This window comes from Trachemys scripta, chromosome 6 (assembly GCF_013100865.1).
Source record: "Trachemys scripta elegans isolate TJP31775 chromosome 6, CAS_Tse_1.0, whole genome shotgun sequence".
Taxonomy (NCBI): domain Eukaryota; kingdom Metazoa; phylum Chordata; order Testudines; family Emydidae; genus Trachemys; species Trachemys scripta.
The window spans coordinates 56,653,636-56,671,648 of record NC_048303.1 but is presented as its reverse complement, the minus strand read 5'-3'; the positions used below and the strand labels follow the sequence as shown (position 1 = coordinate 56,671,648).

The following is an 18,013-nucleotide window of genomic DNA, read 5'->3' as shown; positions in this document are numbered from 1 at the left end:
ATACCCTGCCCACCCCCCCAACTCCAATGCCAGCTCTGATGATCAGAAACAGATAGGAACAAGGAGCTTCGAGCTCCTTCCTGGTACCTTTGGAGATGGTCAGGATGATGTGATTAGGTCCTGCTTGCCTCTCAGTCCCCATACCACTGACACCACATAGAAGAAGAGGTGGGTATCGCTCTGCTGTGGTTTCCAAGAGAGGGCTCCTCTTCTGAGTCTGAAGGGGAATCCTATGCACAACCTAAGGGTCACCACCAGTTCCCACCCTATTCGCCATGGGATTTTGATGCCGGTCCCTGCACCGGCACTGGCCAACAGGTCACTGGCCAATACAGTGGCTTTATTGGAACCCCTGGGGTTTCTCCAGTACTGGATCTTCCTCCCATCGCTCTTACTCAGTGGTTTCCGAGAAGCGGGTTACTGTTCCTTCCCACTCGGCACCAGACCCTGACTCCAGTACTGACCCCAGTACCGACGTAAAGGATATGGCTCCTGTGGACATTGTTGAGGCTGAGGAAGAGGAAGAGCCCCTCCTCTGGTGTAAGCCTCCTTGTCCTCCTCCTCCTCCCCAGACGAGGCTATCACAGGAACCAGTAGCCTGCTTCCACAGGATAACTTTAGGGCCCATCAAGACCTCCTCAAATGGGTAGCAGTAAACCTGGTGCTTAAAGAAATCACACAGCCTTATCGATATTCTGGCTGCAGCAGTTCCCTTCAAAATGGCCTTACCCATCACTGAGGCTCTGAAACGTCTGGTCAAGGCCCTGTGGCAAATGCCTTCTTCTCTTTCCCCCCACCTCAAAGAGGGCAGAAAAGAAGTATTATGTGCCAGTGAGCAGATTCAAATATCTATACTCACACTCCCCTACAGGATCTCTGTTTGTGGCACCAGTCAATGAGAGCGACATGCAGGGCCAGTTGAGAGCTAACCCCCAAACAGAGATGCCAAGAAACTGGACCTTTTTGGAAGAAAGGTTTATTTGACAGATAACCTTCGACTACGTATCCCTAACCAGCAAGCTTTGCTGGGGAGATAGAACTATAATTTGTGACTACATTTCTGCCCCAAGATTCAAGGCAGAAATTCATTGCCCTGTAGGAAGAGAGTAAGAATGTGGCCAGGACCTTTCTTCAGGCAGCTCTGGATGCAGCTGACTTGGCAGCCAGGACAATAGCCTTCACTGTCACCATGAGGCATTGTTCCTGGCTTCAGTCCTCTGGACTTCCTCACTAGGTCCAACAATCCATCCAGGACCTCTCCTTTGAAGGCTTCTCTTTATTCTTGGAGCAGGTGGACACAAGACTTCACGGCCTAAAGGACTCAAGGGCCCCCTCCGATCCTTGGGCCTTTATGCTGTCGGCTTCCAGGAAGCACTTCAGGCCCCAACAGCCTCCTCGTTTCTCGGTTCCTCCAAGAAAGGATCCCTATAAAAGAAAAGGGAGAGGTTATAAGTGGTGCCATCCACTCCCGTCCACCTCAGCCTCCCAGCCAGAGTCTCAGAGATGTGTGGTAGTAGTAGAAGCCTTCCTCAGATGGCAAGGCACCCAGGTCTACCCATACCTTGACAACTGGCTGAACAAAGGTCAGTAAGAGACTCATGTGTGGGCCAGCATCAGCATGACCAAAGCCACCTTCTAAGCACTGGGTGTGCTGATAAACACTCAAAAGCCGACTCTTGTCCCAGTTCAGAGACTAGAATTTATTGGGGAAATGCTTGACTCAATCCAGGCCAGAGCCTTCCTTCTGAAGGCCCAATTTCAGACTATGGCAGATCTGATATCCAAGGTCATGGTACACCCAATTACAACTGCTCAAGTTTGCCTCAAGCTACTGGGGCACTTGACTGCATGTACTTTCATGATCCAGCATGCAAGGCTGAATCTCAGGCCCCTATAGATGTGGCTGGCGTCAGTTTACCCCATGAACAGACACCACTTAGACTCTGTGCTCACTGTTCCTCCCCTGGTCCTTCCTTCCATGGACTTGTGGACAAACCTGGGATTGGAAACGATGCAGGTGTCCTCTGTTGCCCCTCAACTGTCAGTGTCCTTCATTTCAGGTGAGTCAGACCTAGGTTGGGGAGCCCATCTTGACTGCTTCAGAGCCTGTGGTCCCAAGAACTCTCCCTGCACTCTGAGTTCCCCGACGTTTCTGTGTAGCTTGCCAAGCGTTCCTCTTCTAGGTCTCAGGCAAGGCGGTGCAAATTCTGACAGACAATACCTAGCCATGTTCTATATCAACAAACAGGGAGATGCTTTATCCTCAGCTCTGTATCAGGAGGCCATCCTTCTGTGGGAATTCTATGTGGAGCACTCCATCCACCTGGAGGTGTCACATTTTCCAGGAGCCCTGAAAGCACTGGTGGATTACCTCAGCAGTTCCTTTTCCTCTCACCACGAGTGGTCTCTTTACTTGGAGATAGCCAGATTCATCTTCCAAAGGTGGGGGTCTCCCCACATAGACCTGTTCGTGACCAAGCAGAACCAGAACTGCCATCAGTTTTGCTCGCTGCACAGGCACAGTCCAGGCTCCTCCTCTGATGCCTTCCTGCAGAGGCTTTATGCTTTTCCCCGATCTCTCGAGTTCACAAGGTCCTCCTGAATATCCAGCGGGACAAGGCGAGAGTTATTCTTATAGCCCCAGTATGGCTGCAGCAACACTGGTTCGGCACACTGCTGGTCCTTTCAGTAGCACCTCTTCTTCCGCTCCCACTCTGTCCAGATCTGATCTCAGAAGACCATGGCAGGCTGCCTCCCTTCACCTAATGGCGTGGATGCTACATGGCTGAACCTGGAGGAGTAGGCTTGTGCAAAGCAAGTTTGTTGGGTCTTGCTAGGCAGTAGGAAACAGTCCACTTGGGCTACCTACCTGGCCAAATGGAAACGCTTTTTGATGTGGGTGTTCCAGCGAGGGCTCTCTCCAGTTCGTTTCTCCCTACAGGCTATCTTGGACTACTTGCTCCATCTAAAGCAGCAAGATCTGATCCTTGTATCTATCAAGCTGCACTTAGCAGCGATCTCATCCTTCCACCCACCAGTGAACGACGGGTCAATATTCTCCCATGAGATGATGGTCTGATTTCACAAGGATCTGGAGAGGCTTGACCTGCAGATCCGTGAGGATTTAAACCTGATCCCTCCATGGGATTTAAACCCGGTCCTGTCAAGGTTAATGGGTCCTCTGTTCAAACCGCTAGCATCATGCCGTCTGCTACTTCTCTCTTGGAAGGTTGCCTTTCAGTGGTAATCACCTCAGCCAGAAGGGTCTCTAAAATCAGGGCCTGTATGTAAGAACCACCATACACTGTGTTCTTCAAGGACAAGATCCAATTGTGCCCCCACCCAGCTTTCCTAAGGTGGTTTCAAAATTCCATAGGGCTATTTTCCTGCATGTCTTCTTCTCAAAGCCTCACAAGAACTCTGAGGAGCGGTGGCTTCACTCATTATACATTAGATGTGCCCTTGCCTTTCATATTGAGAGGACTAAATCCTTTCACAAATCCACGCAACTCTTTGTAGCAGTAGCAGAAAGGATGAAAGGGCTTCCAGTATCAGCCCAGAGGATCTCCTCCTCCTCCACCACCTGTATTCAGACTTGGTATGAGCAGGTGAATGTCACACCTCCGACCATCCTAACCACTTACTCCACAAGAGCTCAGGCCTCTTCAGCAACAGTCCTTGCACAAGTCCCAGTCCAACACATCTGCAGGGCAGCAACTTGGTCATTGGTGCGTACCTTTGCTTCCCAGTATGCCATCGCTCAACAGGTTTGAGATGAGACCAGGTTTGGAAGAGCAGTGTTGCAGTCTGTATGTCCATGAACTCTGAGCCCACCCCCTGGAGTACTGCTTTTGAGTCACCTAACATGGAATGGACATGAGCAACACAACTTGAAGAACAGCAGTTACAGAAGGTTAGTAACCATTTTTTGTCTGGTTACAATGCTATGCCTTTGGATCTGAAATATCAGTAGATTTGAAATTGATAAAGTTCTCCCACTCTCCTACCAATATTTGTTCTTTTCCAACTGTTAAAGGCAAAACACAAAAATAATGTCAAATTAATGTTACAGTTCTAAAATGGCCCTGTTGTGCCTAGGTATTCGACCTAGAATGCATGATCTCTTTCTGTACTTGTTCTTCTCTAACACCCAGGCAAAAAGGAAGTAAGCAGAACACAGAGTAGGAGCCTTCACTTTAAATTTCCTAGCTTTTCTATATTTAAGACAGACCTTTAGCATTATTTCAACAGATTTCTTAAGTTCAGTAATTAATAAATTATGTTTTATGCATAAGAATTGTACTACAGTCATATACTATGCAAAAGTGGCAAGGTTTCTCTTTGGAGTAATCTACTGTAGGCAATGAAATGTCTACTAAATTGGGCCTAATTTCCATCAGCCTCTTGACCAGACATTTGTGTTCTTGTGGATGTCAGTGGGTGCAATATGGGGAGGGGGGAGTGTACACTGTCTCTTTCCAGTACTGTCATTTCTCACTGTAATGAGCACAAAAATAATTGGACAACTGAGCTATCAGTAAAAGGACACACTTCAGCATGAGTCAATGAATTATTTTGCAGGACAAACTTTAATCTTTAAATGTGATTGTAGATAATTTGTGCTACCATCTGTCCATTTTGAATTGTTTTAGCCTTTTCAGTCGTTATGCAGTAAGTGCTGCTGTGTTTAACATTAACATTTGATATTTTACACATTTAATTTCTGTACTGCTACGTCGTCCTTCGGGAGCTGAGCTCTAGTGCTACATGAGAGAGACAAAGTATTGATCAGTTAACATTTCAGCTACATTTATGTATGTCGCAAAATTAATGAAAATGCCAGACAAAAATGTCAGAGTGCACAAAAAGGTAGAATTTAAATTTGGTAGTTTAATGAAAAGTTTAAGATGTGCATTATCAAAAATGTCCCCTTGCCTTTAAAGTAAAATTCATAACTAAAGGAAACCACATATTATACTTAGAGGAACATTGAACATGAAATATTATGGAATATCTGATCCTCTAAGTATTTGGAGTCCCAGAATGGCCTGAATAAAGCACTTTAATTGCCAGTTTGAATGTTTTACTCTTACTCATAAAATAAACTTGTTTCCTTTCTCATTCGGAAGACTAGAGCCACCATCACCCTAAGAAAGATATAGACAAATATGGAGAGTCCAGAGGAGAGCAACAAAAATGATAAAAAGTTTGAAAACCTGACATATGAGGAAAGGTTAAAAAAAAAAAAACACAGAGCATGATTAGTCTTGAGAAAAGAAGACAAAGTATGAGACCTGATAAGTCTTCAGATATGTTGAGGGCTGTTATAAAGTTCTGCATGGCCACTGAAAATAGGACCTGAAGTAATGGACTTGATCTGCAACAAGGGAGATTTTAGGTTAGATATTATAAAGTTTTTTCTAACTATGAGGATAGTTAAGCACTGGAACAGGCTCCAAGAGAGGTTGTGGAATCCCCATCACTGGAGGCTTTTAAGAATAGGTTAGACAAACACCTATCAGGGATGGGCTAAGGTATACTTAGTCCTGCCTCAGTCTCTCAAGGTCCCTTCCAGTTCTACATTTCTATGATTCCATGATCACCTCCACTTTCCACTGCACAGTGAAAGGAAGGTTTTCTATGCACTTATCCTCCTCTTCCTCTTCTGATTCCCCATACCTTTGTATATGTCAGACAAGGGGAATTGTTCTTTCTTGAACTTTTAAACTGCGATTAAATGTTACCTTCGATTTACGTCATTGTTCAGATCTATTTCACCTTTTCTTTTTCTTCCAACATCACACAATTGGTGTGTATTAATGGCATAATGACTTCCTGAGAAGAGCAGGACCTTCATGAAGTGTTAGTCCTCTCGGACTTAGTCAATGAAGTAGCAATGTTATAACGCTATTTAATAGAAAAGAAGATAGAAAAAGGAGATAGGCTTTAGAACAGGGAATAAGAAATTAGAAATAAGTGTATTATGTTATCTCAACCCCCCCCCCCCCAAAAAAAAAAAACATAATGCCCACTACAGCATTTTCAATGGTTGCTTTTGTAAAAGTAGTTTTCTATTTGGGAAGAGAGATGGTTGATGTATCAACAGAAGTGCACATTTCTCTCTTGTTTTTGCTTTACAAATACATAATAGAATTTTGTGGCTGTATTTAATGGTCAGTTGATGTTTCCATTATCAATCCAATTTTTGAGGGCCTATTATATAAATAACTTAAAATCACATTGGCTAAATCTGTGTATAGAAGTCTGCAAAATTGGAAGGAAATTATTTGTAGAAAAATATTTTTTTTGACCCACTTTGATTTAGAGATTGGCACCTCACTCCCATCCCCCACCCCAAAAAAACCAGATTCCCTCTTGCAAGCCTCCTGTGTAAAAACTGATTGGAAGGGGCACTGTCAAGGTGGTTGATAATGCAACCTACTGTAGCCTGAAAATAACTTTTTTTTAAAAAAAGTTCCTGTTGATGACAAGACTATCGGCTTTCAAAAGAGAATTCTGCAAAAGCAGGGTGATACGGTGGTGACAGACACAGGTGATGGATTCATTTATGACAGCATGCACATGCATGTCCAACAGTCTCTCAGCTCTGCCAGCTTCATCCTTATCATAAGGAAAGGGAAGGAAATCACAAGAATCAGCTTCTTCCTTTTTTTAAAGCATATAGAACCCACCATCGTCTAAATCCTGTTCATGGCTTCAGAAGACTCTGCAAAATTGATGTGGTCCTGCAGAATTTTAGGCAGAATTTTAGGTGTTTGCAGCACAGCTGGCTGAAAGTTGTGACTTTCAGTTTTAAAGAAGTTTTGACTTTTCAAAGTTTGGTTTGGTTTTGAATCAATCAAAACCAGTTGTTCCCTAATTTATCTTAAACTAGAAATTCCAACACATGGTATTTTCAAAACGAAATGTGCTGCCCTGGACCAGGAACTGTTGTGTGAAATGGACATTCATATCCATTTAACTGCTGCTGTGGCATGTTGAAGGTCAATTTAATTCAGCAGTTGCCAAGGCTCCCAGAGGCTGTGGCTCCTGGGCAGACCTGCCATGTGATCCCGTGGCTTCCAGACTCCTGGGCCAGGTTGAGTTTGGAGAACTAGTCTGTGCACCACTCTGGGTTTGGGGGAGAGGAACTTACAGGGCTGGTAGATCCTGGTGGATCTGTGACTGAGGATCCATCAGCCATTCTCAACTACAGAAAGGAAACATCGCAACAGGAGTAGCTGTTGTAACCCTGAGTCTTCAAGTGCAACTGTGGAAGGTTTCTGCTGCCATTCCTTGGCAGAGGGGAGGATTCCTTCACTCCAGTCCACTCCGATCTCTAGCTAACAGACTATCCACTCAGGCTCTGTGTTGCGTCCCAGCCTTTGGCCCATTGTGCATGTACATGGCTGTAATACAAACCAAACTAGAACAGTATTTGTAAGCTTAGGCCTGTTGGCTTTAATTAACTTTTTTATATTTATTAATATTGCCTCCCCCCTTTAATTTGTGTACAGTCATTACAAAACCAGTTGTATTGTATGCTAAATTAATGGAAATTATATACAGAAACAGGATTTAGATGCTTTTAAACTTTTGATGTACCAGAAAATCATAAAAATAGGATATTCAGTATTAAGGTTACAATTCTATTACTAATGTACCTCATTGAATCTATCTATCTATCTATCTATCTAAGCTTATATCTACATAGTCACCTTGTATCGGGGCCTGCAGAATAGTGGTGATATTATTAGCTACAATACCTGAACATAATGGGAAGAATTAAAGACAGAAAAGCTGGTTTCATTCTGAATATGCTAAGATTTGATGATTTTAAAACATTTTGTATTATAATGTATTTTACATAATGATAATTAAACATGTTTTCTCATAGTCACTTTTTCCCTACTAATCCATAACATCATTATTTCAGCACATTATTTCAGTATGACTAACTGTACTGGTATTCATTTGCTTTTATTTATGTTGATAAATAAAGCCAAAATGAATATCTTAGGTAACCATTGTTACAGTCTGCATGATATGGCACATGCACCAGGTGTTTTGGGGGAGAGGTCAATGGTATATGCTCCCTTTCCAAAGGTGGCACAATTGGGGCAGACAGACAGTTTGACAATTAACTTCCCACTTTGGAGACAGCAAGAGGATGACCTTTTGGTGGCCTTCTTTTTAAAAGAAATAGCAGAACTGTCATGGAGAAGGTATGGTCCATTCTCTGTACCTCTAAAGACAGCAGGATATTGGAGTGAAGGCAGATGCAGCCCATCCATCCCCCTTCTCATCTCCCCTCCCTCCCCCCCTCCCCCTCCCCCCCGGTCTGCTTTGGAACCTGCGGATTATTAAGTGTGCAGTTAAATGATAGGCTGTGGGTGGCTTGTTCTACCCTAGAGATGGCTGGTTCTCGCTGATTGACAAGCTTTCCCTTATCTCTTGACAACTTTGCTTTCTTCTGCATAAGATGGACTTTCTATCATTAAAAGTTTAATTTTTATTTCAGTTGGAATAAGCTCAAAATAAAATTGCTTTATGCAGTTTAAGAAAATGTTATGTATCAGCATGCCAGGTTTGACTACAGATAGAAAAATATTGCTCCATTTGTTTGTTTTAATCAGAGGGACTTTCTCATAAAAGGAAAACACTAGTGTAGAAAGAGTTCCTTTGATTAGTATGAGATAGATATAATATTGCTGTGTTAAGAGTATTACAAAGGCTCTGTTTTAGTATCATACGGACAAGATAATAAGGTGTATAGTAAAGCTAGGGAACACCTGAGAAATTTATAGATCATAAAGCCCAAAGGAAACCACTGTGATCATCTATTCTGACCTCCTGTATAATGCTGGCTATGGGACTTCCCTGAATTAATTCCTGTTTGAACTATAACACTTGAACTATATTTTGTTGTTTGAAGTATAACATCTTTGAGAAAAGCATCCAATCTTGATTTAAAAAATTACCAGCAATAAAGAATCTACCACAACCCTGGTAAATTGCTCCAATACTTAATTACCCTCACTGTTAAAAATGTGTTCCTTATTTCTAGACTGAATTTATCTAGCTTCAGTTTCCAACCATTGGATCTTTTTAAACCTGTGTCTGCTAGATTAAAGTTTATGTATATCAGTTTCATTTTGTTTTTAAAATGTAAGCAGACTTTTGCTGGCACATTACTGGCATAATGTTAAGATGGGATTTTTTTTTGTTTTGTTTTCAAGAGCAAGCTGTTTTCCATATTTAAGGGACTAGAATTATGCCTCTTTCATGAGGAAAATGGTTACCTTGATGCTTCTCTGAGCTATCCATCCACATTGTTCCCCCCCCCCCTTCTTTTCAGATCTTCAAGAGCTGCCTTGTGTGGACCCCAGACAGCAGCTGCAATTCTTATTGACAAGGCTTCATTAAACAGATTGCAGTCTAGGCAGGGTATTTACTTAAATTCCTTAATTACGAGCCAAACTGGTGGTCTGGCAAAGTCATATGGGAGAGTGCTAACACTAACTTTGGGTTCCCTGTCTGTAGTCAGTGGTGAATACTGAATACATACCGTGCCCAGTCTTATAGACTAACATCTTATACTGGTTACAGAATTGTAAAGAGCAATAAAGAGTGCCTTTAAACTCCTTTTTGTTTAGTAGGATTACAGCAAACAATATCACCTATACAGTTTTTCAATACATAGAACTAGTTTTGTTAGACAGCGACAGGTGTGTTGAATATGTATTGAGTGTCAAGCTTAAGTGATTCACCTTCCATAAGAGGAAAAAATTGCAATTGACCTTGAAGTAAAATGTCTATATTCAGCAAATGGTTACAAGTCTTACAAGAAATCATTTTATTAGTTTAAAATGAAAACAGTGTTAGATTGAGAACTATTTTGAAGTCTGTCTCTGATATGGTACTACAGTTTCTGTTTGGAACTAGGAATGTACGATTTATTTCTAGTCCATTTTTAGATTTTTACTTATTTTGACTGACATAGTTCTGGAATAACTATCAATTATGCAGTGGCGATAACTCAGTTTAGTGATCAGTAACGTGATCTTAGATAAAGAACATAAGATTGGCCTTACTGAGTCAGACCAATGGTCTATCTAGCCCAGTATCCTGTCTTCTGACAGATGCTTCAGAGGGAATGAGCAGAATAGGACAATTTATCAAGTGATCCCATCCCCTGTCGTCCAGTCTCAGCATCTGACACTGAGTTAGAGACATTCTGAGCAATGGGGTTGCGTCTCTGCATCCCAAAGAAGGATTAATAAGTGTAAGGCAAGTTATTGCATGTAATACAGAATGGATTTTCTTCTTACTAGATTTTTCTGTTGCTTTACAAATCTTTAAAACTTATATATTTCCATGAATAACATCAGAATTACCGCAATGCTAAAGTTACAGGATGGTGCACTGCTTTCCTAGAAATAGGCACACTAAAGTTTATTACCTATTCTGCAAAAGCAAAAATTTAGTTTTGTTTATACAGGGCCGGCGCAACCCATTAGGTGACCTAGGCGGTCGCCTAAGGCGCTAACATTTGGGGGGTGGCGACTGTGGCGGCCGGATCTTCGGCTACCCCCGGCGGCGGTGGCATTTCGGGGGTGGGACCTTCCGCCGCCTCTGTCAGGGGCGGGACTTTCTGCCACCTAGGGCGGCAAAAAACTGGCGGCGCTCCTGTGGTTATATAAGATAAACACCCCATCCCCCCAATATCTATCATTATCTCTGTAAAGTTGAGTGTTGTTAACTGGTATTATGCACTTGGAACTTCTTGGGTAATTTGTACAGAGCATTGACTGTATAATAGACATGATTTTCTCTCCATAACCATATAGCAGTCATGGTTAGGCATGCCTGTATTCGGATTCTAATTGACTAGCCTCTTTAACTAGACACTGTTCATTAATGGCAGACATAGACATTTCTTTACTCTATTAAAAAAAAACTAGCAAAGAAAAAATTCTAAAGTGAATGAAACCAATTATATTTGGTTACACTGCATATATTTTTGCATCTGTCACTACAACAAATGATATAGCACATTGAGGAAATGCATTTGAGTCACTGTTAACATATACCACTGTGATCCTCCACATGCAATAAACTTCTTTTGAAGGCTCATCATCACTTCAGAGGTAAACGTGTAAAGCTGAAGGCAAATCTGTAGTTTAACAACAGTAGCATTGAATGAACCTGGGCTTCTTTCTTAATAGTTTTTGTCATGCCACACATTTATATTCTTATGAAGCATATCTTCTACCTTCTTCTGCTATGAGATTCTCACTTCAGTGTTATTCTCCTCTTAATATCAGCTTGTGTTAACATTTTTCTTCTCTCTCTTGGGGGCTCCACTCTTTCATGTGTACTTACCTTTATCAGGGAGGGAGAATCTCCTTTTTCTCACTCTTTCACTTTCTGTAAGGTTTGTTCAGTGGCTCTCTCCTTCTTACCTCTAACAGGTTACAGGATAGCTTAGGTAGCAGCATTCTATAAACCTCATTTTCTCCTTCTCTGCTAAGGAAGTTGAGCAGCTCCCATTCCACCATCCCTCATCATTAAGTCCACTTCTGATGCCCTTATTGTTCGTGCTCTTCCATTTGCTGTGCCTAAGACCCAGTGGAGTGAACACCAAATGGAATTTCAGAGTAGCAGCCGTGTTAGTCTGTATCCGCAAAAAGAAGAACAGGAGTATTTCTTCGGATGCATTTCTATATGCATCCGAAGAAGTGGGCTGTAGTCCACGAAAGCTTATGCTCTAATAAATTTGTTAGTCTCTAAGGTGCCACAAGTACTCCTGTTCTTCTTTTTACCAAATGGAATGTTTCCCGCAACAGTATAGAACAGCATGAACATCAGTCGCAAACCAGAAGACAGAGGCTTACTCAGGCCCATTTTAAACCCCATTTCTAGGAGCCACAAACCTTTAAATCGCCAGGGAAGACACATTTATTGTAATTTAAAATAAGCAATTTCCTTAACAGATGTAAAGGATGGTATAATGCATACCGGTAATTATTATTTAAGCCTCCTTGGTAAAGTATATATTATCAGTTTCTGCTTGAGATATAATATTAAGTTTAATTGTTTGTCCTTAAAGAAGCGCTAATGCTAGAAGATACTGTATCCCTTTAAGATGACTGAAGGATTAAAAATAGGCATTTTTAATATTTGCTGCCCTCTTAATTACTTGCTTAATGCACCACTGTTAGCAAAGGGATTATGAGTTAATAAAAATGTCATAGTATTAGTATATGAAACACAATATAATTTTCCCAAGATAATGATTAACAGCATAAGTCCATATTTACAACACTCTTTGCATTCAGTCCCTAAATGCCTTTGATTTTCATCTTTTAGAAAGTACTTTTACACCAGAAATTTTAAATATTTTAGAGAATTTAGTTTTTTTTTAAAACAGCTAATTAATTTAACCATTTTAGATTTCTAAATGTTATATTTTAAATGTTTTCTATTGTGTTTCTATGTATAATTGATTTAAAATTATAATTCTATCTAAATAGTGGCTTTTAAAAATATATTAAAGCAAAGTTACGATAAAACATTAACATATTACATTGTACATTGTACATTACTTCTTACTTATTTAGAATTTGATTAATATTAAAAAAAACCTGGCTAAAGGTTCTGGCTTGCTGGCTGGAGAGCTCTCCTCTGAGTATGCTAAAAAGGGTGACCACATTTCTAAATACCTATCCTATTTTTGGTGCTTCCCTTGTGTACCTACTGCATGTGAAATAGCTACTAACATAAAGCAACTTCAGTAAAACACAGAAAATCTATTTGTCATCACACTCTATTAGAGCAGTTGGAAAATGAAATTAAGAAGCTTTTAGATAATTATTACATATTCGTTCTGCTCACGCAGAAGGATGGTTTATTTTGCTCTCTTACAACATCTCTTGCTTTGTTCCAAAGCTGCGGCTAACTGTTGGTATGTATCTTTATATCATCAGAATGAATGAGATATATCTGTATAAATTATTGATTCACTTGAACATACCTTACAAATTCAGAGCTGAAAACCCTGGCAGCCCCGTCTAATAGAATGATATAACTGAACAGAATGAAGTTACCTACCACAGCAACAATTGCCCACTGCGGGTCAAATGCCTTCTTGCCTTTCTACCTGAACACCTGCAAATTGAGCTATATCCCATTCAGAGTTTTAAGAACAGCTCCATTGTCACAGGAAGTAGAGTTTGTTTCTGAGAGAAAATTATGCCAGTTCTACTTCTGAATGAATGACAAGTCTGTTATTACTCAAGGGATATTAGGCCTCACTGCTTTTTTGAGAAAACAAATTTGCTGTAACTTTATCCGTAGTTTAGTACTGAATGGGTGCAAATAGACTCTACATTGTATGGATAGAAGAAAAAAAATAGGGATTTGTTAAAGCCATAAAAGGGATGTGTAACCATTATATTTCCGAAGGAGGCCTTATCAGAGGCATAGGTTATAAGGGGAAATATTTTGGTTACAGCCTTAGAATTAAACACCTGTTTTGAATTTAACTTAAAAGTAGGTTGAAGAAGGAAGGTTTTTGTCTAAATTGTGCATATGGTGAACTTACAGGTTTCCTGAAAGTAAATATGCAGGTTGTCTTTGACTTAGAGCTTAGCCAGTCAAGGATTACAATAAAGACCATATTAAAGTAATTCTTCATGAGGTTAAGCTTAGATATGGACCTAGTTACTTTTTTTTATTTTCCCCAATAAATGGATAAAGTTCATGGGTTGTTCTTATAGTCTATGCTTTTGCAAAATAAATAAATGGTTAAATTACTTAAGTAAAGTTTTCTCTTTATTGGTTGGCTCTAGTTAACCGTTTGATATGAAATAGTAACATTAGTTGTCCATAAGCTTTATCTTGTTTTATTGGAAAAGTGCAGCACTTGCAAAACAGTGCCGGAGTCATTGTACAAGCTGGTCAACTTCAGTCAACACAGTGTTTTTATCACAGCACAACTCATTTTTTATGATTGTGTAGTTGATCAGTGCTTTGAATTCTGATTAAATAATAAGAAATCCACAGGCCATGTTCACTTGTTCAAACCATTTGCACAAGTTTGACCTTAGTAATTTGCAAAGTTTAAAGTTAAGAGTTTAGTTAATGTGGTTCCTGATCAGCCAGCAGCTGTCATTATTGAGTGACAATGTAGTTAATCCCCTGTCCCTCTCGCCACTCTTAAGTGCAGAACACGTCACCTACATGCATGCTCCCAATCCCCGTTGAGAGCAGGGATTGAGAATCTGACCCCAGGATTTGAACCTGAATCTGTTGCTTAGTTAATGTGTCTCACTATATCTAGATAACTGAGTTGCCCTTCTGTTGCTTTATTCAAAATTTCGTATATCTTCATTTATTCCCCAATTGTAAGACAGATGGAATTTGTTTTGAAAATTGGGACTATCCCTCGCAATGAGAGAGAGTTAAAGATCATACGTGAAAATACTAATTTAAAATCAGATATCTAAACTTGATGGGACCAAGGCTTAAGATAATGTGGGTCACTCAAGGTCATAGATTCAAATGAAATCAGTAGCAAGCTCTGAGTTGGGTAAAGGGGGAAGTGATAGAGGGTTGTTTCTGAAAGAGCAATCCACAAGGAGTGGAACTACAGTGCACATACAGGGCAAAAAGGGTACATGAAATGGATGAGCATTTCAGGGTGGAAATAAATCCCATACGCTTATTTTGGTTTATCTTCTGATGACTTTTTTAACTCATTACTTTGGCGGTACTGTCATTTGCCAGTTGGGAAGGGTTATGTCAGTCTCTTTGTTGTGGGAAGGGTTATGTGAGGTCCTTTCCCAGATATCCTCTCAGCAGGCTGGTGACATTATGCTGCACGGCTCCTTGGTTGGCATTCATACCATGTTACCCAGACATCCACTCCACTTCTACTTTCTAGAATTAAAAAAAGAAAGAAAGAAAAAGAAGAAACTGTCCAACTCAAAAGAAGGATCAGAAATGCCTTTAAACAAGCTGCCTGAGCTCTAAAATGTAGTTATGAACTAATGAAATTCTGTTGTCTGGCAATGACAGACTTGGCACATTTTTGAGACCATTTTAAGGCCTGTATGGTTGAACTAAAACCCTCACCAATCTCTAAAGTATAGTACTGTATGGTTGTTCATGATGCATCTAGCTCTGGTGACTTAATCTCTGTTTTTTAGAGCTAATGGTTGAATACAAACTATAAACTGTTTGACAGATTATTGGGGGTTGGAGGGAGGGGGTTCAGTGTTCACCTTTATGACAGTTGCATTTTTTTAAGATAATGTGATTTAAAAATAATTTTAAGTTACCCAGCCTGAATAGTAGAAATGAGATATTGAATTCACAAACAAAAGCTTTATTGGTTTATGACAAGTAATCCATCTTTTTGCATTAGTGCAGCAATTCTGCACCAGATTATTTTTCACAATTGATAATTTGTGAGTCATATATTTGTTATCTATTCTTTTATGGGTTTTTAAATAGCGAATCATGCCAAAGGTCAGAGAGCTTTCATAAAGAAAATGTTTTTATTTATTTATTTTATGTTGGTTTTCTAAACAAGTCTGTGAATGTTCCAGAAAACATAACAAAAGAAAGAATGATACTATTGTTCCTGCTAGAAAGAAACTATGTGTGGGAGATAATGTTATAACAGTAATTTTTAGTCAGAGTGCACATCGAGTGCCAGGACAATGGGGAAGCATAAGTAGAATCCCACTATATTTAAAAAAAAAAAAAAAAAAAAAACACAATAGCAGATTTAGAGAAATACTGTTTTATCTTTAAAATGTATATATTTTCAACATATTTTTCACTGAATTAGGAATAAATACTTACATTTAAAACTAGTTTTGTTGTTTTTATTTTTTTCTTACTGGAAGCATTATTTTAGCCAATTTTGGATGATATGACCATGTGCCATTATACACATGTGTACCCCCCACCCCACCCTTTTAGGGAAATTCAGTTTTCCTCATAAAATCTGATCAGGAAATATATCTCAATACCTCAATATTATTGTATGTGCTATAAGGCTCAATATTTGTATGTTTGTTGGCTCCACACAAGTAATTGATAAAAGTTGGACATACGATTTAAATTTTAATTTGCCGAATCAGACAGGTAATAACTTTTTTCCTTATTCATGTTTCTCTATAACCCATGAACACAGGCACTAACTAACTGTGATGCCATTACAAATTTTGTTAAATGAATAAAATATGAAAACGTTAAATCAGTGGGAAAGGTAACTTAAAATAATTTACAGACTGCTTTATAGGAGGTATAAGGTATTTTTAAAGAAATTAAATATTAATTTAAGGGCAAATTTGTTATGAACATACTTTCACAGTTTATATGGTTCTCTCTTCAACATCTATTAAAATGTTCTCTGTACAGTTTAATTATAGTGAGAGATTTCTAATAAAAATGATTCATGATTATCTCCTTAATTAAAATTGAATTGAGCTCATTTAATTGTGATGTAATTATATTATTTTATACAGCTAAATCTCATAAAAATAAAATCAACAATTGCGCTTTTTCAGTTTTAAAAAGGGGAAAAGAATAGTTATTTGATTTTCAAATAGTGAACAGATTATTCAAATTTTCATCAGAAAATTGTGACTAATTCAGGATTTAATTTTGTCAAACTGCTATTGTTTCAGTATTTCATTTTAAAATCAGTTACAATATTCAGTAGTATCAATAGAATTGATCTTCAGTCATTTATAATTAAAGCAATAAAGTTATGCATTTTCTTTTAATACTTTAGCTTTCATCAGTACTGACCTTTTTCTCTGATTAACACATTATTTCTTATTTTGTTCAAATTAATATAGCTTATAATTAATGTTAGTATAAATAATAATTCATCCTGACTTCATTTCAGAAATTCAGTTTAACCAGTGTGCTTAGTCTTATATGATATTTCAAATAAAGGGTTTGGTTGTTCTCTGCTGGGCAAGTAGTTATGAAGTTTGAAATTAATATATATAAGTGAAGGAGTGTCTTAATATTTCTACCTAAATAGTTATACAACAGTTTGGAGAGAAAAACAAAATATTATTCATTTTCAAATAATCCTAATTATGACACTTGTAATTATATTAAAATATATTTAATTGTACTTGTGACAAGTTGATATGCTCTAGTCACTGTGGATATAAAAATGTATCCTTAAATACAAAAGTACTGAATTATAGTGGTCTCTATCTTTTGTCCATTTTATACTACTTTGGAAAATGTATCCGATGGTAAAAGGGAACGGGGAGTCCAATGTCACACAGTCACTTTGCCTTTTGAAAAAGTCATAACATCCTTGGATTAAAATCCCTGGCTTGTCTGAATATTAATTAATTTAATGAAAAAATACTATGTATTGCTTTTTTATTCTTGTAGTGTCCACAGCATGTTAAGCACATACACGTAGAAAGATGTGGTTCTTGTCCTGAAGAATTCGTAATCTGAGGGCCTGATCCTGCAAATACACTTTATTCTGTTAAAATTAATGAGACTTTTTCCATAAATAAAGCTACTCACATGTGTAAATGTTTGCAGGATCAGGCCTTCATAAGACAAGCTAGCAGCATACAAAGGGTACAAGAAATAGAAATTAAAATATATATTTAAAATAAATTACAATTCCCAAATATTTTTTAATAATCTTAAACAAATCTTTTGGGAAAAGATGAATGTTTAAGCTTTTTATAAATAATTTCTCATATGATGATACCCTGCTGAATTTAAGGGACCTATTTTATCATTTATTTTATACTGGTGGTATAGTTTCAAGAAATATTTAATATGATACATATATTTCTTGTCTAGATGCTTGTTAGTGGCTTGGGAGACCAAAACCATGACTGTGACCTTTTAATAGTTATGAATGTCAAAATAATTTAAAATAATTCGATTTCTGAAATATAGCAGAAGGATTTAGCTGGTATTTACTTTTATGGTAGCAGAAAAAGTTAAT

General features: G+C 38.7%; 1 protein-coding gene across 3 annotated transcripts in view; it reads left to right on the top strand.

Moving 5' to 3' along the window:
* The window catches only part of MCTP1 (multiple C2 and transmembrane domain containing 1), a 311,966-nt gene that overhangs the window by 178,104 nt on the left and 115,849 nt on the right, over positions 1-18,013 (top strand). The gene's annotated exons all lie outside the window — the stretch shown is intronic.